Source organism: Mus pahari, chromosome 9 (genome assembly GCF_900095145.1).
Source record: "Mus pahari chromosome 9, PAHARI_EIJ_v1.1, whole genome shotgun sequence".
NCBI classification, from domain to species: Eukaryota; Metazoa; Chordata; class Mammalia; order Rodentia; family Muridae; genus Mus; species Mus pahari.
Window position 1 is genome coordinate 42,970,465 of NC_034598.1, and position 25,390 is coordinate 42,995,854.

At 50.9% G+C, this 25,390-nt stretch overlaps 1 protein-coding gene across 3 annotated transcripts in view; it reads right to left on the reverse strand.

The window, feature by feature from the left end:
* Agpat3 (1-acylglycerol-3-phosphate O-acyltransferase 3) overlaps window positions 1-25,390 on the reverse strand; it is an 83,783-nt gene that overhangs the window by 25,861 nt on the left and 32,532 nt on the right. Inside the window, exon 1 of one of the 3 annotated variants that reach the window (XM_021204831.2) lies at window positions 6,552-6,679. The exons of the other annotated variants lie outside the window; for them this stretch is intronic. The gene's annotated coding sequence lies outside the window, so the exon portion shown is untranslated. Of the gene's footprint in view, window positions 1-6,551; window positions 6,680-25,390 lie in introns of those variants that run through there. 3 annotated transcript variants of the gene reach the window in all.

The following is a 25,390-nucleotide window of genomic DNA, read 5'->3' on the forward strand; positions in this document are numbered from 1 at the left end:
ATTATTAATTTGTTCATATACTTGTAGAGGATATCCTGTCTGGTTGTTCACAAAATTTCCAAAAATTTGTGGTCCACTATCTGAAGATTCCTCTGAACGCTCATCAGTACTCTCCTGTCTTTTAGCCTCCTTTCTTTTCTGCTGATCACTATGCTGAGACATAACCTCCTTTACTTCCTCTAATGCTTCTACCCCTTTTTCTGGGTTTTCTGTCCCTTTTGGAGGCTAGACTTTCCTAACTCTATCCCTACACCGGGAGCTTAACTTCGTCCCTCTACCGGGAACCTAGCTTCATCCCTCCACCGGGGAACCTCTTCCTAGTGCTAGATTAATTCTTACTTATTCACTTTTAACTTCGTCCCTACACCAGGAGCCTAACTCGGCCAGGGCGCTCGGTGATAGGCCAGTGACTTATCAGGCGGACAGCACAGGATTGTCTAACTGCGCAGGCTCAGGTTCAGGTTCTTGGTAAACAGGGATCACGGGGCTTGGTCACACCTGCTTCCCACAAGTCACCCCCATGGGTAAACCCCTAGCACCTCAGAATGCCACAGTACTTAGAGATGAGGGCTCCACAGGTGATGAAGGTAAGTGCTATGTTTCTGATCTGACTGCCCATGTGTTCAGCAGAGTAGGAATGAAGGCACAAGCCAGGCAAAGAGGCACCAGCTCTGTCAGTAACTCAGCTAAACTATGGGTCTCGTCTCCAGAGTTCTGGGTCCCTAAACTGAACAGTACAGCCCAAGGCCTGTGGACTTATGAGCCTCTTGCAAACACACAGGCTTTAGGCTCCCTAATCTGAGATCTGGGAAACTGTTGGTCCCTCTTCCCACAGCCAGCTTCCTGATCACATTCAGCCCCCATCCTCTGGGAGCCTCTCCATCACCCTTGGTCCTCTGCCCTGCTTCCCTGGGGACTACTTCCCAGCATGCCTATTATCTGTCTCTCAGTGCCCAACCTCCCCATACTTCACACTGCCTGGCTGAGGGGGAGAGTCTCTCAGACAGAGTGGCTACCACTGAATAGGCAGACTAACAAAGGGAAGACACTGAACTATGGAAAATGAGTGTGTGATGCTTGAGACAGGGACTCAGTCACAAGGAAGACGCCAGCATGTGGGTTTCGGTGATCAAACTCCAGTTTACAGGATAACACAGCGGTCACCATACTCTCTCCCTCCCGTTCACTCATGTTCAGTTCCCTACCAAGGCCTGGATGCAGGAGCAAGAGCAGGAGCAGGGCTATGTGAGGGGCTGGGCCAAGGGCATTCCCTGCATACTCCACCACCACCTTTGTTTTGTAAGTGGTGATCTGAGCTGGTCCAGAATCAGCAGATGCTGGGGGAGAATTATTAACAGGAATGAGTAAGAGAACACGTGGCAGCAGAGATGGGATAGTATCTCAAACTGTCTTAATTCAGGAGCGACATCACTATTCATAAACAGTCAAGAACAAAAAGATATTGCCCAAACCTTTCTAAGCAGTCAAGGGGGTGTAGAAAAGCAGAGCACTCAGGGTGGCGGCTCTCAGAGCCCTCGAATCCTTCTCCTTCCTCACATAGTGGGGTGCAACGTGGCTTCTCGGCCACAGCCTGTGTGCACACTGGAGAGAAGGGGTTGGGAGGGACTTGGGGGAGACAGTGCTGGTAACAGCTGACCGAGATGGCACTGTGACGTTGTGGAGTGTCGCTGAGGACAGGCCTGTACCTCGTCATCTGGATAGACCCTGTTCCTTAGGGTGCTGAACTACAGTGGACATGAAATAAAAGCAATCAAAGGGCAAACCAGTCCTTAGACAAATTCAACTGCAGACTCTAGGAATCAGGGAGATAGTGTGAGAGCTTGCCCAGTTCCACCAGCCTGTGGAGGGAAAGGCATCTAACTGTGGTGAAGGAAGGGGTGCCATCGGTACCATTTGCTCCTGATGGCCAGTACTGTCACACTTGGCAAGAGGCCAGGGATAGTGAGCAGAGGAAGCACAATGCACAGAGTCCAAAATGGTGGAGATGTTGTAAGCTTCTGGCTACACTGGGTCCAGGGAGCTTTGCTCAGCCTGGTTAGGGCCACTCGGTTGATTACTGAGGGGTCTCCCAAGCTCAGGCTCCAGCAGTTCTGGTGTCTCACAATGTCCCTGTAGCCATGTTGCCCTTTAAGTAGGCAGAAAGTAGGGAGTTAGAACCCCCCAGGGCTAAAGGCTTCCTCTATAGCAAGTAGGGTATGGGCTCACACGTGCTAGTGACCAGGCAGATGAAGACATTCCAGCCCCTCTTGTGTCCAGGCTATAGGACACACACTATAGCTGTGCACACACAATGCACAAATACATTACACAGATCAGTGTGACTGAAACAGGAAATCCACGGAGTAAGGCCCCAGGCACCGAGCAACAGGCCACTTCTGTGCGCATGTCCTGAGTTGGTCCATACTGCTGCTTCTCAGATGAGCACTGACCCCTGGCCCAGGACCTGGACTGGCTGCCTGGGTGGCAATGGCATTTATGACTTCCAGGGTTGCCTCTAGAGATCTTGCAGCCTGCTGTGACCTTTGGCCATTAATTGGGGATGTGTGGGTCAGTGTACTGGCTCACCTGATCCAGCCCAGGTCACCAGACCACAACCTTGGGGTGTCTCTCAGTGAACAAGAATAATTCCAGAGGGACCAGAAGCACCCAGCTAAGCCCAGACACTGCTGACCTGCTACATTTTCCTGCAGTGACAAGCGCAACAGGCCTTGGTGAAGTGGATGTGGTCTTAGATTGCTTAGGCACACCATAAGCCTATCCAATACATAAGCTGTCTAAAAATATCACCAAAGACTAATTACACTATCCAAAGATCCCCGCCACCTTGGAATGAACTGACTCCACAGTTCATAGGAAATACAACCAGGACAGAAAAGCCAAGTGACTCAGAAAAGGCAGGAGAGAACAGCCCTACAGGCACCACAGTTATGAAGCCCGTCACCACCAGGATGGTCTGCACCACATCATACACAGACCAAGAACATAGGCCCAAGGGGCAAGGTTCCAGCCTCCAGTGCGCAACCCCACCCTCTTGTACCGAGAGCAGGTAACCCCGGCCACGGTCTGCAGCCTCAGCTTGTCTGTGCTGGAGCACAGCCACAGGCCACGAATGTCAGGTCTCTCAAGCAGCAGCCCACACAGGCCATCTGGGTTCCAGTGGACTTGTGTTTCTGCTGGTTTTAGACAAATTTTAAAAAGTAACCATGAAACTGTGCCTGAGTTTGTGGGAATCTTAGAGCATTTCATTGTCTTGACTAGTGGATTTGAAGGTACAATTAAATGTCACACACTAGGCCCTCCAACTCCTGACAGAACTCTGCTTTGTGGCACCAGAATCATCCAAGGTTAGCTAATAGCCCTGGATTGGGGGGGGGGCATGTCTACATGCTACACTACAGCAGCATATATCCGATTTCTGAGAACAGAACCCCAGCCCAATATCAAACCACAAGGACACACCCCTCTCCTCCTGTAACAGGTATCCAGGAGAACAGGTGGCCCAGTTCTAGCTAGTGGGGGAAGGTGGGGGAGGGAGGGAGGGAGGGAGGAAGAGGGAGAAGGAGGGGAGGGGGAGGGGAGAGGGAGAGACAGACAGAGACACCAGGCAAGTTTTTTGCTGTCCCAGGGAAGGGAAGCTCTTCTTCCCTCTGAGCTAGAAAGGCACATCCAAGACACAGTAGTCCATTTTGGTCTCTGGCTACTGCACAGGGCCTATGACACCATTTATGTGAGCACCAGCAAGGCCGGGAGCCCTCCCCCTCCCAGGAGTCAGGGGACCAGAGGGAAGAGGCTCCCCACCTTGGGTGCTTCTAGTGTGAGATGGGTGGTTGCAGCTGAGTCCTAATGGCCCCTAGGCTGTTTCTAAAGAATGAGGAAGAACAGGGAGGCAGTGAGCCTTGGCAGGGAAGGAGACAGTATGGGCAGCAGACACAACTCCAATGACTGATCAGGCCTCAGTGCCACCAAGCACAAGAGCAAATAAAAGATTCCAGGCCCCTCACTTACCCCAAGTCCCCAGCTCCTGAATCTTTACGGCCTCCAGGGTGTTTCTGTGACTGCCCCAGCCTGAGCAGTGGCGATGGTGGGGAGGGAAGCAGAGGGAGGCACAAAGCTCCCAGGTCCGATGACCCCACAATGGGCCTGTGACAGGACCGGGCTCACAGGCATGGCTGTGTCTCTTACCCCAGGACACCACCCTGGGCCAGGGCAGATTACCATGCTCCCACACATGCATGTTTTGCATAAACATAATGCAGGTGCACTTACACACACATGCGTGCGCGCACACATACACACATATGAATAGTACAGAAATGAGCAGGATACATATATGCCTAATGCACACAGGTATAGCCATATACATGCACATACATGTGTATGCTCATCTAACACGTTCATGACCAGCCACGCAATGAGTATGCACATACGTACACACATGACATATCGGCCATCTTACACTCATGCTCACAATGATGATTGCTCCTAGAGCTCTTGTATAATTGCATTACAGTGGACATTCTTGGTCATGCACTCTTGTACACACACTGCTGCTCACAGTTAAGAAGCTGATGGAAGGCTGGCAAGATGGCTTAGCAGGTAAGAGCACTGACTGCTCTTCTGAAGGTCCTGAGTTCAAATCCCAGCAACCACATAGTAGCTCACAATCACCCATAATGAGATCTGACGCCCTCTTCTGGTGCGTCTGAAGATAGCTACAGTGTACTTAGATATAATAATAAATAAATCTTTGGGCCAGAGCAAGCAGGGTCTGAGTGAGCGGAGTTGACCAGAGCAAGCGGGGTTGACTGGAGCAAATGGGGCTGACCAGAGCAAGCAGAGGTCCTAAATTCAATTCCTAACAACCACATGAAGGTTCACAACCATCTGTACAGCTACAGTGTACTTATACACATAAAACAAATAAATAAATCTAAAAAAAAAAAAAAAAAAAGAAGTTGGTGGAGCTGGATTCTAGCTTTTCCTGGGCAGCGGGGGAGGGGGTGGGGTGGGGTGGGGAGTGCTGGGGGGATGGGCAGAGGTGAGGGGTGGGGGAGCTCATTGCTCCTTCCCTCAGGACAAAGCCCAGGCACCTGTAATGTGCAGCCTGTCTTCATCCTATCAGAAGCCTGAGGTCCGGTGACTGCCAGCCAGAAGGATCAGAAGAGACATACTGTCTGCCAAGGGGCTAGGCGGGGCCGAGGGTGGGTCAGGAACAGCCCAGCTGGGTGGAGTGGGGCTCTTTTCTCCCTGCCCAGGCTCCCTCAGTGCCTCAGGGACACTGAAGAGTCCTCCTGAGAGCAGCTATCTTGGGAACACCCAGAGGACACTCCGCAGGCCTCTAACAGACCTTGGTCAAGCACAAGGGCATTTGAAACATTTGCACTAAACTGGCACCACATTTAACTCATGTAAACTAGATTTTTGGGAAGGTGGAGATTCAAACTCAAGAAACTAAGTAGGTCTCGGAACGGCCACCTCAGCCTCCACAGGGCACATAGAAGTGGGGTGCTACCACCTGGGACCTGCAGGGTAACTAACCAGGGGAAGCTAGAGAGGGCCCACTTTCTCCCAAGCACTGGAGTCGTCCTCCCAATAGTCAAATACTTGAGCTCCATGTCTGAACAGAAACTCAGAAAATCTCAGTAGGTGTGTTTTAAGAGAGTTTTTAAATTACTAATCCAGCTAGTGTACATAAGCATAAGCTATGAGGGGTAATAGAGGCCGCCCTTAACAAGCAGCAAGGCCATGCTTCTCTGTGGTGACCACTGCAGTTGCTACAGGCACATGCAGCGGCCTAAGGCCATCCTAATACTCACAAACCCAGCTCGACCTTGGCTGCTCTCTACTTCCAGTCGGTGCCCTTCACCCCTCCCTGGGACCTGTATTGCCGCAGTGGTCAGAGCCTGCCACCTTGACCAAACCCCTCCTTGTGTATTCTTTAATGCCACAGGGGTGGGAGCTACATGGGCTAAGTGGGATAAGGGACCAGGCCTTCTGCCCTGAGAACCCCTGGGAGGGCTTGGCTCAGATCTCCATAGAAGCAGGTAGACCCTTCAGGAAGGAGGCCTATTCTGAAGAGCTCACCCGTGAGAAAAACATGTAAAAGCATACCTAAATTCTCCTCTCTCCACGCCCTGCGACTGTTATCTTCTTATGTATGTCCTTTTCTCTGCTGTCCCTGAACTTGACATCAAATTCAAGTTTTGGTCTATAACTTATCCTAGTCACTCCACCCCCCAACCCCCCATCCAAGATCAAGGTGCCCCATCAGGCCGTCCAGCTTGGCTGGCTGTCAGGGAACCTATACAACCTTCTTGTAGTTGAGGGATGAGCCTGGCTTTCTATATCTGGAGATACAAGGTTCTTTCTGCTCAGTGACCAGGGAATCTAGGTCAGCAGGGTCAGTGCCCTTACAGCCACTCTGAGCTTGTCCCTGCGCTTCCATTCCGGCAGGAAGCAGACCCTCCATCAGGCTTCCCTCTGCCCTCCCAGCCCTGGCAGGCTCCTGCCAGGGTGCTCCAGCTCCTTACCCACTCTTCTGTTTTCCTTCTCTCCCTGGGCTCTGGATTCCAGTGGGTTGGTGTCCTGGCTGGGGGAGTCTGTAGCCTCCCCCCACAGCAGGGCAACAGGACTCAGCTGGCAGGAGTGGGGATAGTGTAGTGACCACTCAGCTATGTCCCAGAGTACAAAAATAGCCATTATGCCAAATAGGTGAAACGTCAGGGCTGACTGTGTGGCCAGCTCATGTTCACACTTGGCACATGAGAGCAGCAGGGCTTGTGGAGGGGGCAGGAATGCAGAGTGCAGAAAAGCAAGCTCCCAGCAGCCGAGGTGCCCAGGCCAGATTATCTACACTCTCTCTCGGCAGGCTTACACCCAGGAAGGACCCGGCCTCAAGCAATGCTATACTCCCTAACCACAGAAAGCTGGTGGGTGGGGACGATGTCACACGCGGGGCTCACAGGAAGGCTGTGCTCTTGGGGCCTCCTCACTATAAGGACGGCTCAGTCTTCTGACCTGGGAACTCTGCCTGATTTCACCAAGGACAGGAAGCAGCTGCAGCCAGGCCATACCACCTCACACCAAGTCGCAGTATAGGGTCTTTCCCCATGGTCCCTTCCCTTAGCCCTCTGCAGCCTAACCAGCCTCTCTATACCAGGCAGGGACAACAGTCCCTTCCTCTGTGGATTAAGGGCCACGGCCCAGTCTGGAATTACAGAGCAATAGTGGCATGACCCAGTCAGTATCCACTGATGGAGGCGGTGAATACACACAGCAAGACAAAGCAACACAGAGAAGGAGGGGCCTAGGCTGTGTCTGATGAGGGGAGCCAGAGATGAAAGCCGAGCAAGAACTACAGTCCAGAAGATGAAATGACCCTCCATGCTGGCCACTCAGAGACAAGGCTGGAGACTGGGGTGTGCCCAGGCTAATGACTGGCTCTTCCAAAGGGGGTGGAGGTACTTTCTCACTACTGCACCCCAAGTTTAGCTGGTGCTAGCCCTGCAGGTGTGATCGATAGCAGTTTGTAGGGGGGATATTTTCCAGTTGGCATACTCATATGGAAAAACACCTAGAGCTGAGGCCTCTGGGTGTCACACAGTATGGCCGAGAGCTTCCAGGAAGGCAGGATGGCAGACCAGCTTCAACAAAGTGTCTCAACACTCAGACTCACAGTCTACCACTCCCCCGGCATGCAGTAGACAGGTCCACACAGGGGCTCATAGCCTTCCCTGTAAGGAACCACCAAGGCCTGGTTCTTTAGCCCCAGGGCTAAGGAGCTGACAGACTCATGTTTTCCTCAACTCTGGGTCCAGTATGCAACTCAGGCTCAACTCTGTTGCCCGCAGCCCAGCCACCTGGCCCTCCAGGTCACAGTGGAACAATAGTGACCCACAAATCTCCTGGAGCCCCAATTCTGAAGACACCTACCTCGTGTACCCTTGGAGTCTAAATAACTTCCCTTTTAAAGATTTGATTTTATAAAAAGAGACAAACTCACTTTTGCCATCAACTAGAGAATGCAGTAGAGAGATGACAGAGATGGGGGGGGGCGGGGGGGAGGAGGGAGGCACCGCAGGCAGGAACTTGGCCCAAGAAAGGCACAATGAAGACCCCTGAGGACTGGGACCGAGTGTTGAAGGCACAGTCACAGTGTCCCATGACAGGTCGGCCACTGTAGCTACAGTACACCATCTCCTGGGACATGTAGCCACCAAACCACAGCTGCAGACTCCGTACTGGTTGTCTGAGACAGACATTCGCATACCAAGTGACTACATTATGAAGCACAGGTGCCCCCTCCCCGGGGAGACATTAGTTATCCATCCTAAAGGCTACCCTGGCTTCAGAGAAATAGGGTTTGGGGCAGTTTTGCTCTTCATATTTTTTTTTTTTTGGCATGAAGTAGTTATTTCCACAATTATGAAATATGAAAAAGCTGAAAGACAGTTGGGTGTGGTAGTGTTCACCTTTAGTTCCAGCACTTGGAAGGCAGAAGCAGGTGGGTCTCTGTGAGGTCAAGGGCAGCCTGGTCTATGTAGTGAGTCCCAGAACAGCCAGGGCTATGTAGAGAGACCTTGTCTCAAAGACAAAAGTAAATGAAGAAGAAAATGGAAAGACAATATTGAAGCCCACAGCTCAACGCGCCATCGGGGGAGAAGAGGGTGTTGTCACTGTGCACATTTTGTTTTTTCTTTGTGGTGCTGGGGAAGGAAACCAGGACCTTGAACGGTCTCTGCAAAGATGCTGCCTCTGCCCTCTGCCCCCAGGCTGAAGAACTTCCTAGTGAATCTCTGAGCTACACAGACTGCACGCACCTGGCATGGTGAACCAGCTCTCATGTGTCCAGGACTAGCCACCGACACCAACTTTTGTTATTCCGGTGATTTGTCTCTAGACACAACTGCTCTTTCCACTGAAGCCAGCACTTCTCCAGCAAGACTCTGTATGTGTGGCATGTCACCCACCCACACACAGAGACAGAAATTTCTGTGAACCAACATTCCCAAGAAAAAAAGATGAGCCGCACTAATGACTCACAAGGCAGCCTGATACATCAGGGCTGTTTCATTATTTCTTACATTTCTGTCATTGTGGAGAGATGGAATCTTACAGGTCCAGAACTAAACCATCCTGAGCTATCCTCAGCCCTCTTGAGAAATATTCCTAGCCCATCTCTGTGTTTGACGTAATATTTTTATGATTGAGGCCAATCCTTTTGGAATGTACTGAATCCCCTAATTCCTACCAATTGAGGGCTACGAATGCCATCAGACAGCATCTGAAGCCTACATCGGAGGCGTCCCCATTTTGCTGTAACAACCTACCAGATGCTTCCACCAAGGTATTTTGATACTACCTTAATGTATGACTTCTTTGTTCTGTTATAAAAATTTCATATAGCTGTTACTACACTGGGATATGGTATTTTGGGGTACCCTGAATCTGTGTACCTGGGCCTTGGCCACTCATATTTGGCTCCAGAATAAACTCTTATTTCCTTGAGCTAAAAGCTGTATTGATCATGGGCAGTTCTGGGCACCTAAATGTGGGTCCCAAGGATGTTGCACAGTCACTGGAGGCGTAACATGGATCAGAGCCAGGTTCCAGCCCGAGCCCTGCCCGGCCCGGCCGTCCAGGAGGCTTCCTCGTTCATGTTGATGAGCTCTTTCTGGGGTGGAGAGCTCCCCAGGCTGGGTGGACGGGCCACTGGCTTATTCTGATCTAGTTGGATTTAGTGCAAAGTCAAGAGAAGAGAAGAAACGTTTCTGCACTAGCATTTCACGTGTAAGGCTCCGTCTGGCTGAGTGGCCTCGCAGGGAAATGATCATCTAGTTCTCCCCTGCAGGCTTCATCATCTGTCTTCTTCCTTTGGTTCAGGCCCCTCTGGTGGCTGAAGATCTAGAGACAGTAGCTGCTTTGTTTCTCTCAGGAGCTCATCTATGTTGTACGTGTGCAGGGATTATTTGCCTGTGGTGGCTTTATTTAGAGCAAAACCCAATCATCCCCTAAAGTTCTTAAAAGTAACTGGCAAAATCTGCAGTCACTTCACTTTGCTTTTATTTTCTTGTTTGTTTATAACAGAGTCTCGCTGTGTAGCTCTGACAGTCCTGGAACTCACTATGTAGGTCAGGCTGACCTCAAACCCACAGAGATCTGCCTGCCTCTGCCTACCAAATGCTGGGAGTAAATGTGTGTGTCACCACACCCAGCTCATTTTACATTTTTATAAGTGGGCTAAACTTATTATTCTTAGCATGCCTCATATATGACATGTGTATTTAGAATGGCTTTTGTTGTTTTTTGAAACAGGGTTTCTCTGTGTAGCTTTGGCTGTCTTGGAACTTGCTCAGTAGACCAGGCTGGCCTCAAACTCACAGAGATCCATTTTGCTCTGATTCCTGAGTGTTAGGATTAAAGACTTGTGCCACCGCTGCCCAGCTTTAAGATGGTTTTGATAGAGATTAGTTCTTATACAATAGTGTGTTCAAGGCCTTATCAAACATAAGATATAACTTAAAAAAAAAAAAAACTAAAGAAAAAAAGTCATTTAAAACTTGCTGACCTGTTATTCCCTCCACACTACTCCCCACACCTTGGGTTTTTTGAGACAGGGTTTCTCTGTGTAGCCCTGGCTGTCCTGGAACTCACTTTGTAGACCAGGCTGCCCTCAAACTCAGAGATCCACCTGCCTCTGCCTCCCAAATGCTGGGACTGAAGGTGTGTATCACCACTGCCTGGCTTCCAGCAGCATCTTAAAGTTGACAGATGATACTAATGTGGTTCATCACACACAGAGTTTAGACTCGGCTCCTCTTTCACAGTGACTTTGGAAAGCGTTAACCCTCCGCACCATCTCATCCCCTGGGCTTCCTTGAATGTTGGTCTGCTCTCGGTAACATTTATAGAAAGTCTGGCTTATGGAACAAGAATTTTATTATTATTATTATTATTATTATTATTATTATTATTATTATTATTATTTACTGATACAGTCACTTAAAGCTCTGTGATTAGATTTTATCCAAATACCTATATGTTCTCCCATTGGCCAAGGGTTTCTCTTGCTAGATAGCTCCCCCTTGACAGTGGGGAAGTCTACAAGGACAAGGAGTTATTAGGACTGGGAGATGGCTCAATGGATACTTGCCATGCAAACCTAAACACCTGAGTTTGAGCCCCGGAACTCATATAAAAAAACACATGTGTCATTGTAGGACTCACACTGTGAGATGGGTAGCAGAGACAAGAGACCCAACCAGAAACTCATAGACGGGGTAGCCTGGTACACACCACAGTGACAGCAATAAGAGACCCTGCATCAACAATGAGTATGTTGAGAACCAACTCCTAACTGTTCTCTGACCTCTACATGTGTCCATGGCACATGAGTGACTTTACTCCTGCATGCAAGATAAGTGTTTTTTAAAAAGAATTTTCAACAACTGGGAGGCTGTGTAGCTAGTTTTATGTCGACTTGACATAAGCTGAGTGTGGCTAACCCTCAGCTTATGTCATCAGAGAGGGGGCTTCAGTTGAGAAAATGCCTCCCTAAGATTCAACTTCAGGCAAGCCATGAAGGATTTTCATAATTAGTGATTAATGGAGAGGCCCCAGGCCATGGTGGGTGGTGTTATCCCTGGACTGGTAGTCCTGGATTGTATAAGAAAGCAGGCTGAGCAAGACATGGGAAGCAAGCCAGTAAGCAGCATTCCTCTGTGACCTCTGCATCAGCTCCTGCCTCCAGGTTCCTGTCCTGTCTGAGCTCCTGCCCTGACTGTGGAAGTGTAAGGCAAATAAGCCCTTTCCTTTCCAATTTGCTTTTGGTCATGGTGTTTCATCACAGCAATAGAAAACTAACTAGGGCAAGGTATTGCTGCTAAATTGCATAGTTATGAAACTTACCTTCCTGGGGAAATATTTCACTGTGTTTATAAGTCTTGACCAGTTACACAAAACTCTCATTATACCTATGATCTGGGCTGATGGTTAAATAAATACGGCACTGACTGTCAAAACTGACTGATGCCTTTCTTCTCAGCCTATGAAACACTGGTGACTCTAAGGTCTACCTCTCTAGAAAAAGATTGTCTGCTTACAAAGTAAGTGTTGGGAGTTCTGTAAAACGTTAAGGATTGTATGAACCATCTCTACCAAAGAATACATTGCACATCACCATAAGGGACTTTGAAGCATGACAATAAAAATTCAGAGTTGGTCACAGAGTTCCCACAGTCAGCTCCTGGGAGAAGAGGAACTGGAGAGAAGCAGAAAACATTGAGATTGATCCCATCAGCTGGGGAAAATGACACAGCAGCAGGACTCCCTTCAGCCAGACAGAAGGGCTGTGTGGGTGCGCCTAACAGTGGCTAACAGTGCCTGTGTGGCTCACTGTGCCTCTGTGGCTAACAGTGCCTGTGTGGCTCACTGTGCCTGCGTGTGTAGCTAACAGTGCCTATGCGGCTAACAGTGCCTGTGTGACTAACAGTGTCTGTATGGCTCACCGTGCCTGTGTGACTAACAGTACCTGTGTAGCTCACTGTGCCTGTGTGGCTAACAGTGCCTGTGTGGCTCACTGTGCCTGTGTGTGTAGCTTACTGTGCCTGGGCGGCTCACTGTGCCTGGGCAGCTAACAGTGCCTGTGTGGCTCACTGTGCCTGTGTGTGTGGCTAACTGTGCCTGGGCGGCTCACTGTGACTGTGTGGTTAACAGTGCCTGGGCGGCTAACAGTACCTGTGTGGCTAATAGTGCCTGTATGGCTCACAGTGCCTGTATGGCTCACTGTGCCTGTGTGGCTAACAGTGCCTGGGCGGCTAACAGTGCCTATGTGGCTAACAGTGCCTGTGCGCCTGTGCAGCTAACAGTGCCTGTGCAGCTCACTGTGCCTGTGTGGCTAACAGTGCCTGGGTGGCTAACAGTGCCTGTGTGGCTAACAGTGCCTGGGTGGCTAACAGTGCCTGGGTGGCTAACATACCTCTGTAGCAAAGCCAGGAAGTGAACACCTAGACTCATATCTCACCTCAAGGTTGTGCCAGCTGCCTCTGAGCCCATCATACAGACATCATATGCTGCGGAAAATTCATGTCCACTACACCAACCACAGAGGGTCAGTCCTGAGTGCTGAATACTTCCATTAACTCTCACTATTGATAGTCCATACGTCCTTTCATATTTAGATTTTTTTTTTTTAATGTTTTGGCACTGGTGAGATGGTGAAGGCACTTTTCACACAACTGAGTTCAATCCTTGAAGCCCACACAAGGTGAGAGAGCCCTCTGACCTCCACATGCAGGTATACCTCCATGGCAGGTATACACACACACACACACACACACACACACACACACACACACACACTAATATTTTTCAATTGTCTAAGATACTGAACTCCTTTCTTGGTATATTCCCAAGCTATAGAAACAACATGAATCCGGGTATTGGTAACACAAGAAGGACGCACCTGTGTCCTCACCACCATTGTGCGTTCCCACCTGCTTACCCAGACCTCCCAAGGGACCAAGCTGTCATGTTCAAGATTCGGGGATTGTCATCATTCATAAAAGAATCTTCTCATCATTCAGTATAATTTGGGTTTTAAAAATTCTGGCTTTTAATCTCCCTAAAGGAGTTTTGCTCTGGGATATCCCCGCTTGAAATCCCAAATCTCAGAACCCAAGATAAACTAATAAGGAAAAAGAAAAGAATGTTAATCAGATCTGACCAACTGAATTACTATGTTTCTACTGATATTAAAACTTAAGATACAACAAATTAAAGAATCCAAAAAGCCCCATGACACTCAGACTTCTAACTACATTAAAAAACATTAGCTCCAGAGATTTGGACTGATTCTTATCTAAATTATAATGTATAAACCAATCTGTTTCTCATCTGAAGAGCATAGGCTAACTGTTCTTGTCAGGCCCACCAGTGGCTTTGAGAGTAAATGGAGTGAGTGTCTGGGCAGTCTTCATGTCAGGAGGTAGCATGGCCCAACTCCAACACACAGGGCCTGGAAAAATCCCCTAAGCCAACTGTGAGATTATCCAGGGTCCCATCAGCAAACAATGGCACCATTCTCCTGACACGCAACACAAATGGCCATGTGTTGGTCAACCTTACTTGGTCAACCCTTGTGGTCAAACCATGTGATCAGAACAGGGACCTGCTGAAGCGTGAGGTCAGGAATCTGTGTGTTCCACCCCTTTCTGAAGATGACCAATCACCCCCCTACAAGGCTCTGGCCAGTTGCTTTATCAAATCACTAGCTCAAGTTTCTATCCCCTGCTGTGTGACTGTGCCAAGCAAAGCTCCTTCTCTGTGCATGTGAGTGAAGCTTCAGTCACACACACACACACACACACACACACACACACACATCTGATTCCAGAAGCAATCTCAAGTCCCACACTCCGCTCAGCTACTTTTACTTCAGTTAAGGCTTTGCCTCTGGTTTGTTTTCTCAAAGAAATGACTACTGACTGCTTTGACTCAGAGAACAGGAAACATCAGTAGTCCAACTCAGAAAACCTTTGCTGCAGCACTACTCTGCTGCCCACACAGGCTTCTGAGGGGTTGGTGCATTCAAAGTGGGATCATATCCCAAGACAGGGTTCCAAGGAGTCAGCTGACAGGCCCCTCGCTGTACAGGCAAGCTGATAAATGCCTTTCTCCACTTTAGTTGCTTCTCAGGAGGAGTTTTTCTTTGAAATGGGCAATGCTTAAGTACACGCAGCGACCAGACTATATTAGCTTAAACATTTAAAGTATAAGGGCAGAGTAAGGTCTGAGGCCCTGCACCCAGGGCCTGCCTACATACTGCACTGAGAGGTGCCTGGGTGGGGTCCTTAACTCTGCGGCTTTTCATTAAACTAAGCCACACAGATTTCCTGGTTCAAGAACTGACTGGAGATGCTGTGAGGACATAAAAGGGACCTTCGAGAGACGGTGGATGTGTAGTCAGGGGTCAGCATGCCACCTTTCCTGTCACTGGGATGTCTTGGGGGATCGTATACAGACACCGGAGGCAAGGTTTACTGAAAAGACATTAGAGATGGTGCCAGGACTGAGGACTCTGACTTAATGGTGAGCACTTGGCTCAACACAAAGAATCCTTTCAGCCAGTCTACCCATTTGCAGTTCAGACAGCTGTTTAGTCAGCTGCAACACATGTCCAAAGTAAAGAAGTCGGAGGTCATGCTCCTACCACAGCAGGATGTGGGCCCAGCTCCAGCACGGCAGGACAGACAGCATGCCCTCCACACCCTCAGCTGACTCCTCCAGAGCTGTAGACTATGAGCTGCTCGTGCCACTCAGTGCTAACTACCTGGGTGCCATTTGAGATGCTGCTGTGAACCAGGGCTCTCACCACCTGGCCAGGTCCAAGACAACACCTCAAGCCCTGTAACAACGATGATAGGCATGATGGCATACAGTTCCCTCACTCAGCACACCCCTGACACAACCCTGGGTGGGATTTCCCTATATCATGTGCTCATCACACCCAAAGCAGGGAACTGACCCCTCAGGCGACTACTCCACTGGCCAGTCTCCTCTGTCTTCCACAGAGTCACAGCATCATGTCCCAGCCTTACTGGGGGACACTGGACAGCGGAGGCTCACTGGTAGCATGATATGGTCATGGTGTTCTTGAGCAAGGCAAAGTCTGGTTCCTGGGCTGAGCCTCTATGACGGGCACTGCCCAGTCTCTGGTCCATTCACAGATCCCATCTAAGCTGGCTCACCCAGCAGGGGAGGCAAGAGGTGAGGGGCACAGGAGATTGTGGAGAAAACACTGATAAACTTTGTCAACCAAGCCTCTCAGGTTGAAAGGACCCACACCTGTGCCCCCAGGGGACACAGGGGACACCAATGATCAACCTCCAACATGACTTAGGAACTGGGAGATCAAATGAGCTAGCTCCTGTCCCTCTGCCCCTTCACTTGGCTCTTATGGCCTCAGGGTAGGAACCAAGGGACAGAGCAGATCCTTAGTTAGAGGCAGAAGTAGCCGCCCAGAGCCCCACTGCACCTCCTGCACCCACAATGCTCACACCTGCACTGTACGATCTGAACCACCTGCACCCAGAGTGGCAGCACCATGGGTCCCAACATTGCCTGCACCCACAGAACCCGTATCCACACCCTCCCAGCCTACAGCCCTCACCAGCACACACCCGCATCACTCATGCCACAATCCCCAAACGCACACGGCCTGTACCAGGCCTCCCTCACCAGTAGAAGTAATAGGCCAAGGCCACAGCCAGCAGGGCGACGCAGACCCCAGAGAAGAGGCAGGTTGAAGAGCTGGCCAACATGGCTACCTCTGTCTGGTGAGCTTCTTAGAGGTGATGAGGAGGAGCCTGGCTCTGAGTGCAGGTCTCTGGCAGATTAGGGAGCAGGCTCAAGGAGAGAAGATATGACTGGGCCTGATTGCCCACGTCAGGCAGGCACTGAGACTACTGGAAAAAGGGAGGTAGACTGTCCCAAGAATTATGCTGGACTACCTAGTGACAGAGGACACGTTGAAGCAGGTCACAGGGCAGCCTGTTGTCTGGTCACCACTGCAGGCTCTGCTGTGGGACATACACTAATCCAATAAGCAGCTTTTCTAGGAGCTATAATGACATGACGCAGGTCACTGGGCCCTCTCCATGGACGGCCTAAGGACTGGGACCAAAGAGAACTATAGGTTCCTTACCTAGTGGCCAGAGACTCCCGGTCCAAACAGAAGGCTGGCCAAGTCCCAGAGTCCCCAACTCCATGCCTAAGACACTGTCCTTTGGGTTCCTGAGTCTGATGCAGTGTAAGAAGAGTCATTCCCACAGCCTGGGTACATTGCATGGAAGGCCCAGAGGCTTAATGCCCGTGCTCTGTGCCTCCAGAATCCAGAAGGAAGGAGTGTAACCGCTGAGCTGAAAGATGCTGAGCTAGTGAGGCAAAGCAACCCGGTCCAGAGCATCGCACAAGGGACCATCCCTCACACAGATGAGCCTCGGTAGCTCCGCCCACGTGAGGATAGTGGACTCAGCTTGCCCAGGGCTCCCATTAGTGTCTTCTCTTTTAGGAACCCAGAGCCCTGTTGTTAACAGGAAAGACATGATAATTAGAGCAATCAGCCACCTGGAAGTTTAATACTGGGTACCCTCCCCTTACTTGCAGCCCTCATGATTTTATTTATAGAACTGGAGTTGATATCTGAAGAAGAAGAAGAAGAAGAAGAAGAAGAAGAAGAAGAAGAAGAAGAAGAAGAAGAAGAAGAAGAAGAAGAAGAAGAAGAAGAAGAAAAAAAAAAAGAGTATTTAAAAATTCAGGAATTCAGCCCGGCAGTGGTGGCGCACACCTTTAATCCCAGCACTTGGGAGGCTGAGGCAAGCGGATTTCTGAGTTCGAGGCCAGCCTGGTCTACAAAGTGAGTTCCAGGACAGCCAGGGCTATACAGAGAAACCCTGCCTCGGAAAAAAACAAACAAACAAACAAACAAAAACAAAAACAAAATCAAAATCAGGAATTCCTTCTCCTTGCTTCAGGGACTTCCTTCCCAAGAGTGGTATTGAGGAACCCCTCCTTGGTGAGACAGGCTCACTGACATGAAGGAATGGCTCACTCAGTCGTGTCAGGAGCCTGGCCACTGGGCAGGGGTAGGCACGTGGAGCCGGGCTTTCCCATCTGGCAGCAGCAAGGCTAGCACCTGGGTAGCCCTCATGGGGAGGATCTCACCTCATGGGGAGGACCTCACACCTTCTCCAAACTGGCAAGTTTGAACAGCCTCAGGAGGGGTGCTCTTGCACCGGATCAAGGCAGATGTGACTGGCTGCATGTACAACACTGTCCTCACACTTCCTGCCTGAGCGTGGCATCACCCATGGAGCAGGGGAGCCCAGCTCTTGGGAAACCAGGACTGGTCTAAGACGGCTATTAGGACTGATCTTCAAAGTCGTTCGTAAGATTCCCAGAGTGCAACGGGGGCTCTCAGAACCAGCCACTCCCCAGTGGCAAGGTGCAGAAGGATACTCCCATGTCCACATTATGGTGGGATGGCCAAAGCAGGGCAAAGGTCAGCAACAAGGGGCCAGGCCTGCAACAAGAGCCGTGACTAAGCTCAAAGAGTGCCCACACCGTGGCCCCAGGGCAGGGTCTACTTTTCCAGCTGAAGCTGCACACTTCTGTTCTGGCCAGTGCGCCTCTTGACTCTCAAAGGATGAGAGTCACTTACAGATACCCACTGGGAGGAGCACTCACTGTCCTTAGGTTTGGGGGAGGAGCACTCTCAGCCTAAAGCAGACACAGTGCTAGTGCAGACAGAATGTGAGCAGAGCATTTACTCCAAAAGAAGCCTGCAGATCACCACTGGGGACGGCACCCGGGCAGCCCACGGACTGCTGAGGATCAGCCCATTTTCCCTGAGGTAGAAGTTAGATGCTGCTTATATCAAGACTTCAACAAGGTTTTGATGAAGCCCCTGATTCCACTGGAGAAACTTCTTGCAACATATTTCTACATCAGGTTCCCCAGAACCTGAAGAAAGGGAACCCCTTAAACATGGGTCTGGCTGTCCTGGAACTCAGCATGTGGGCCAGGCTAGCCTCCAACTCACAGAGCTCCGCCTGCCTCTGTGCTGGGGTTAAAATGTGTGCACCACCACACCAAACACGACTAAAGCTTTTTCAGTTGTGCAGGACCAGCAGTGGGCAGGTTACAGGCACTTACCACCAAGCCTGACAACAGGAGTTCAAGTCCCAGACCCGCAAGGACTTCTGAGAGCCATCCTCTGACCTCCACATTTGCACCATGGCTATGAAAACTAAATACATGTTATAAGTAAACAAATAAGTGGAGTAAGCCAGTCTCCCGTCCACAGTGTCCTCTTGCTGCCTGCACAGCCATGACTTGCTAAGCTGCTCTTGGCCGTATGTGCTGCTCCGGGAACTTGCAGGGATTCTAGGACACTGCCCCCTAGTCCTCTGTCTCAGTCTCCCTTCCTGTGTAGCTGGCCTGCCCTTGGATGGCCCTCACAGTGGGGAACTCCTATGTGTGGCCAAAGCTTGGCTGCGGTATTCTGGCATGTCCATCTCTTCTGGTGGAGAGCCAGCACACGGCCTTTTCTACTCTCAGCTCCCTGATCTGTGCCCCATGGTGCAGTCAAAGTGACATGTTTAAACATGCATGGGTGTCGGCCCTCCCCACAGTCAGTGCCAGCACCCACCCAGCGGGCCTGTGGTAGGGTGCTCCACATGTGGGCCCTCCAGCTCACCTCCTGAGATCGTGCTTCTGTTACCTAGGAGACCATGGGGACCTGGCCCTGCCCCTTCTCTCTATTCAGGGCTGGATTGTAAAGACACTGGGAAGGTTGCTAAGAGAACAGCATCCAGCATAGGCTAATTGGGACAAAGGACACAATCCCTGTACCCAACCTTCTCTGTGGAGGAAATAGACCAAGACTCAACATATCACATGGGGAAAGCAAAGGCAGGCAAAAAAAGACTGCATCAAGCTGAGAGGCTTTTGCAGAGTGAAGGACACAGCAGCAGCATGAGGAGGTAGCTGCAGACTCCATGGGCCCTGCCAATCGAATGCTTGGTCAGCAGCTGAGATGGTTAATACTGACTGGTAGGATCTGGAATCACCAAAAAGACAAGTGCCTCAGCTTGTCAGGAAGAGACACTCTCTCTCTTCCTCCTCCTCCTCTCTCTCTCTCTCTCTCTCTCTCTCTCTCTCTCTCTCTCTCTCTCTCTCCTCTCTCTTCTCTCTCTCTCTGTCTCTCTCTGACTCCCTCTCTCCTCTTTCTTTCTCTCTCTTTCACACACACACACACACACACAATCACACACAGAGACAGACACAGACACACAGAGACAGAAAGACAGATACACAGGCAGTCCAACAGACATGGGTGGGAGGAGGGGTATTACAAAAAGATCAGGTTAGCCTCTGGGCATGTCCTTTGGGGATTATGCAAACTAGGTTAAGGAAGGTAGAAAGGCTGATCCTACCTGTGGGTGGGTTCATCCCACAGCTAGAGTCCCAGGCCAAGGGAACAGGAACTAGAGAGCTGAGCACCAGCGTCTCTCTCTGCTCCTGGCCTGGGTCTGGGACACTCCGTGACCAGCTGCCTCCCCACACTCCTACACTGTCTGCCCTGAGGAAACCTTGCTCCCTTCATCTGCTTGGCTTAGGCCTTTCATCTTAGCCACAGGACAAGTCACTACCACAGAGACCAGTGTCACAGAGGGCTCAGGTCGCGGTGGAGCCATGGACAACAAAAGTTTCCCGAAAGACAACATGTAAATGGTAAAGAGATACTGGGAACGGTAGTTAGTGGCACAGTACAAATAAAGCCTACAGTAGCCATCATCAGGACCCTTGCACATCAGCACAGCTGTTGAGGTTCAAAGCATGGAAGTTAAGAAACTAGAGATATCTCATCTCCTAACTGTCGACCGGTGGATGAACAGGCAGCAAAATTAGCACATGCACACAAAGGAATATTACCCAGCCATAAAAATCAGTCAATAAACAAACAAATAAAGCAAGTCTTAACATCTGCATCAGTGTGGATAGAAAAGGAGAGCATTGTGCTAAGACAAGCTAGGCACAGAAGACATTCCTCACTCTCATAGGTGGAATCTAAGTCTATCTCACAGACACAGGGCAGAACTGCTGGGGGCAGCAGCCATGGTCCAAAGCCTCCAGATGACTGGAGAAGGGGTGGAGTTGTGTGGCACTGTGGCAACCACAGTGACTGGTAGCACTGTCCCCGTGCCTCTGATCCAGATGGCGGTTCTAGCCTCCCATCTCTTCTCCATCCCAAGAGTGTCTCCAGCACAGGACTCCCCAGAGCTGGCCCCAGCACCCCCATGGCTCAGGAGCATGTGAGGTTTGGGGCCACGTTGTCCAGGCGGCCAGGTGCCACTGCCCACGACTTTGCTTGCTATGCTTACTAGATTAAGGAATCCAGGTCACCATTTCCTCAGCTTACCCAGTTTGCTGCAAGTCAGAAGGCCAGTGAGGCATGGGAACCTCTCCAGGAGGAAGCTGTCTAGTGCTCACTAGCCCCGCCCACACTTCCACCGTTCTCACCACACCCATCCCTCGAGCTCTGCCTCAGAAGCAGTAAGTGTTGCTGCTTGCTCATGCTGAGTAGAGGACCCGCCATCACGTGACCATGGGTAGAGGGTTCTGTGTCCCACTCACAGTCTGGCTCTGTAGGGACCCATTCATTGGACAGACACCTGTAGGAAGTGACTTCTATCCAGCTCCTCAACCCTGTCTATCCTCCCCATCTTTACATAAGCAAGCACATGCAGAGGCAAAGCAGTGTCCTACCCGTAGCCAGCCCAGTGCTGCAGTCAGTGATGGCAGAGACTCCAGGAACAAGGCAGCTGGGGAGCTCAGGGACCCAGCTGGTAAAATGCCCTTCCAACAACATGGGGACGCGTGGGAATGAAGTTACTATGTAGACCAAACAAAGAGTAAACAGGCCATGGTGTGAGCCCAGGAGTCTGGGGCCCTGTCTCCAGGGTGCTGCACATATTTGGAAATGTTCTCCCCAGGTGCTGTCTGGGCAGCTTGTAATCACCCCAAGACATTTTTACAGGCAGGTACAAAGGAGAGGAAAGACACCCCAGACTGCAATTGTAGAGGGTGGGTTTTGCACTAAGAACATGGACCTGCCTTGGACCCTTCTTAGTTCAAACATCCTGTGGCTCGGAACCCCGAAATACTGCTTGGAAAGGAGCCCAGTAAGGAAGCTTGAAATCCAGTATTTCTGATATGTGTGTCTGTGTTTGAGTATGTGTGTGTCTGTGTCAGAGTGTGTGTGTGTGTATGTGTGTGTGTCTGTGTCTGAGAGTGTGTGTGTAAGTGTGTGTCTGGGTCTGAGTGTGTATATCTGAGAGTGTGTGTATGTCTGTGTGCGTGTGTCTGTGTCTGTGTCTGACTGTGTGTGTGTGTGTGTGTTCATGTGTATCTGGGTGTGAGTTTTGTGTGTGTGTGTGTGTGTGTGTTTATTTGTTAAGCCAGAAGTATGCAATGGGCATAGAAACAATTTCCATGAAAAGGTCACTGAGGACCAGCAAGATAGCTCTGCAGGATAAAGGCGTTTGCCATGTGTCCCCAGTGACCTGAATATTATTCCTGGAATCCACATGGTGGAGAGGAACTGACTCCCAAAAAGCGTCCTCTGACCTCGTCACTCACACGCTGGCATGCTGGCACTCACACTCTCAGGCACATACACAGGTAGGTAGGTCACAGAGCTGGAGGAAGTGAGACAGTAAGGTACCCCGTTTAGGGGATGCCACCCCCACTAGGAAAGCCAGTGTGTGTGAGGGGTCATGGCCATGCTTTATGGCCATACCTAAACACTCCTCCCTTCAGGAATGGAGTTTGGGGTCGACGAGGGAAGAATCTAAAGCTACAGTGCAAACTACTCGCCCTGCAATAATCACTCAACCCTCTGGAAAACAGTGACCCTGGGCTTTATAGAGTCTAGTTTGGTGGGTGTGAACAGAAGGACAGACAGCACTGCCACAGAAAGGAGCAGACTGGGCAGGTAGGGTGACCTTGGCAGAGGCCACCCTGTCACCACCCCTCCTGTCCAGTTAGACCAACGGTCTTAATGCGATTGGTGCCTCCCTGAAGGTGCCGGGTCACCTACTTCCACAAAGTCACCTACTAAAAATACAGGGCTTACAGGGAGGGAGGGCGGGCAAGGCAGCACTGTCCCAGCACAGCCACACTGGCCAGAGGCCACTGCTCGCAGAGATTCTCACCCGGGGCTGGGGCGGAAGGGTGAACAGATGGTTCAGGTTCTTCAAATTCAGGGCCAGTTGCTCTGCAGAGGAGACGCCTAAGGCCGCCACGCCCTCGTGACGAGAGATACAGAGATACAGTCACCAGCTCCCTGTGTCCCCAAGCTGGCCTGGTCTCAAATGAGCCACAAAACGGACTAGCCCTTGGCTGTTGGCCCCTAGAGGTTGGTCACATTCATTTACAGAGCAGGCAGCACTCATAGGCCCACAACATTGTGGCCTCTAACACCCCTCATTTTTCTAGGTAGGCAGTGTGGAGCTGGGGCTGAGCCTGGGCCTTCTGCTCCTTGCTCCTTGTAAAACCCTTTCATCTACTCTCCTGCACACAGTCCCCAGGCAGAGCTCATGGTACAGGAGTCCCTGCCAGCCTGGCTGGTGGCTGTCAGCCCTGCTGGTCCTACTTGGCAGAGGGAAGCAAGCCTCCCATCTCCTCTCTGCCACAGCTATCTTAGGTAGGAGCAGCCCTGCTGAGCACAGCATCAAGTTCCCCATCACAGGGGTTCCGATGGCCCCTGCTGGGCATCTGGAAGAGCCACTTGGTCATTCTGCCTGTTGCCCATGTCCCTGCTCTGTCTGATCATAGCTAGCCTGGTCCAGCCCTGGGATCTGCAGGCCCCCACAGCCATATCTGCTCATACCACATGCTTGGTAGGACACAAACTACCCATCTCCCCACAAGCACCCCAAGATGGACGGTATCCTGAGTAAATCAAATACAGGTAGATCAAGGGTCCTAAGAGCCACGTGTCAATCGGAGCTGCCCCAGGCCTGTCCCCAACCCCAGAAGTAGCATACATCATCCGTCAGTATTAAGCGCTGTCTCTGGAGCAATAGGCTCTGGCGGCTCCCACTTTCCCAGGACAGTAGACAGTAGGAACCCCTCTCTGGAGCCCTGACTCATCAGCTTAAAACCAAGCCTCTAGCAGGTGACCAGAGTCACGATCTACTCCCAGAAGGCGTGCAGGTACACTCCCAAGGCCCCCTCCCCTTATCGTCAGGTGCTTACTAATCTAGGGGAGGGCTGAAACATTTCCCCATGACTTTGTACACTGCGTTTTCTGAAGATAGGGAAAGGGTCACACTTCAGGGTGCACACTGGTCCTTCAGTCTCTGTGGGCTCCTGCCCACCCTCACTGTCCTCTCAGCCTACAGCAAGCAGGCAGACCAAGGACACAGGAGGGACTGGCCTGCAGAGCTCAGCCTGTGAGCCTCCTGCCTGAGCAGCCAGCCCATAGATGAGCTCACCCTTTGGGCTGGGAGTCTGCTAGTATAGGGCTTTCGCCAGGAAGCCATTAGCCAGACACATGAATCATATCTTCCCATATCATGTTCTAACTGATTCCCACTGATGTTCTATCCTCAGACCCGGCACTGCGTTTCCCTCCCCACTTGTCCAAAGGCAGCAGGGAAGCCCCCAATCTACAGCTACTTACTTCTACCTCATGGCTCCAGCAGACTTCACGTCATTGTCTTGTTCTCTGGCACCTGAGTCTGCACACCTCAGGCTCTGTAGACTTCATGAAACCGCTCTCAGGTGGACAGAACCTGACTCCAGTGGCCTGCATGCCCCAGTTGGCTTATCCCCCATGGAAGTCCACAGCTGCTTTCTCTGCCTTCTTCAGCATCTGAGGCCTTTCGTCAGCACCAAGACCCAGGGAGCGTGGTGTCCTTTGGTCTCCTCTACTCTTAACGTGCCCAGAGGCCATAGGCTCCGAGCAGTGTGTCCAGTGTGGCTGAACATGGGCCACCACCCCCAAAGCATCGTGATGGTTCTGCTCTGGCCCTTGGGTATAGTTACTGTTCTGGTAACCTGTTGCTTTGGGATGTCTATTCTTTCACTGTTCCTGCCTAACAAACAATACTAATGGGCTTTCTATGTTGTCTACATACTGTATATACTCCTAAACTAATTTGTCCAGCCAGGGAGAAACTCCAGCCTGCTGTAGAGAGCAAGTTCCAGGGACAGAGAGAAAGACCCTGTCTGAGGCAAGCACGCGCGCGAGCGCACACACACACACACACACACACACACTGAACTCATGGCGCTAGCTTGCAGCTCAGTCCTGCAGAGAGGCCAAGGGCCCTCCCCAACATGGGAAAGGGAGACTGTCTACCTACTGAGGTTAATTGTAGAACAGGGCAGTGAGGCTACCCTACCCACCTCTCCTGCTGGCCACTGGATATATATTCTAGGGTCTGCCAAGATGGATGGGTAGCTTTAAATACCCAGGAACAGTTCTTTCTTGGTCCCTCATGCTATGGCTTCATTGACTCCCCCCAGCACTCTGTGCTCCTGGGGGCTGAGGCGCAGCTCTGCCTTCTGAACCCAAGCCAGGCCTTGTCACCACTGCTCCTCAAGGTGCTGCACACCCTGTCCCACCATTACCTCAGCCATGACAGGCATCGACACCTGGTAGCTGATTGTGAAATGGTCGGGCTGTGGATGACTCTGGGTAAAACTGCCTAATGGACCTCTCACACTTGTGCTCGCTCACTCAAGTGCTCGCTCTCTCTCTCTCTCTCTCTCTCTCTCTCTCCCTCTCTCTCTCTCTCTC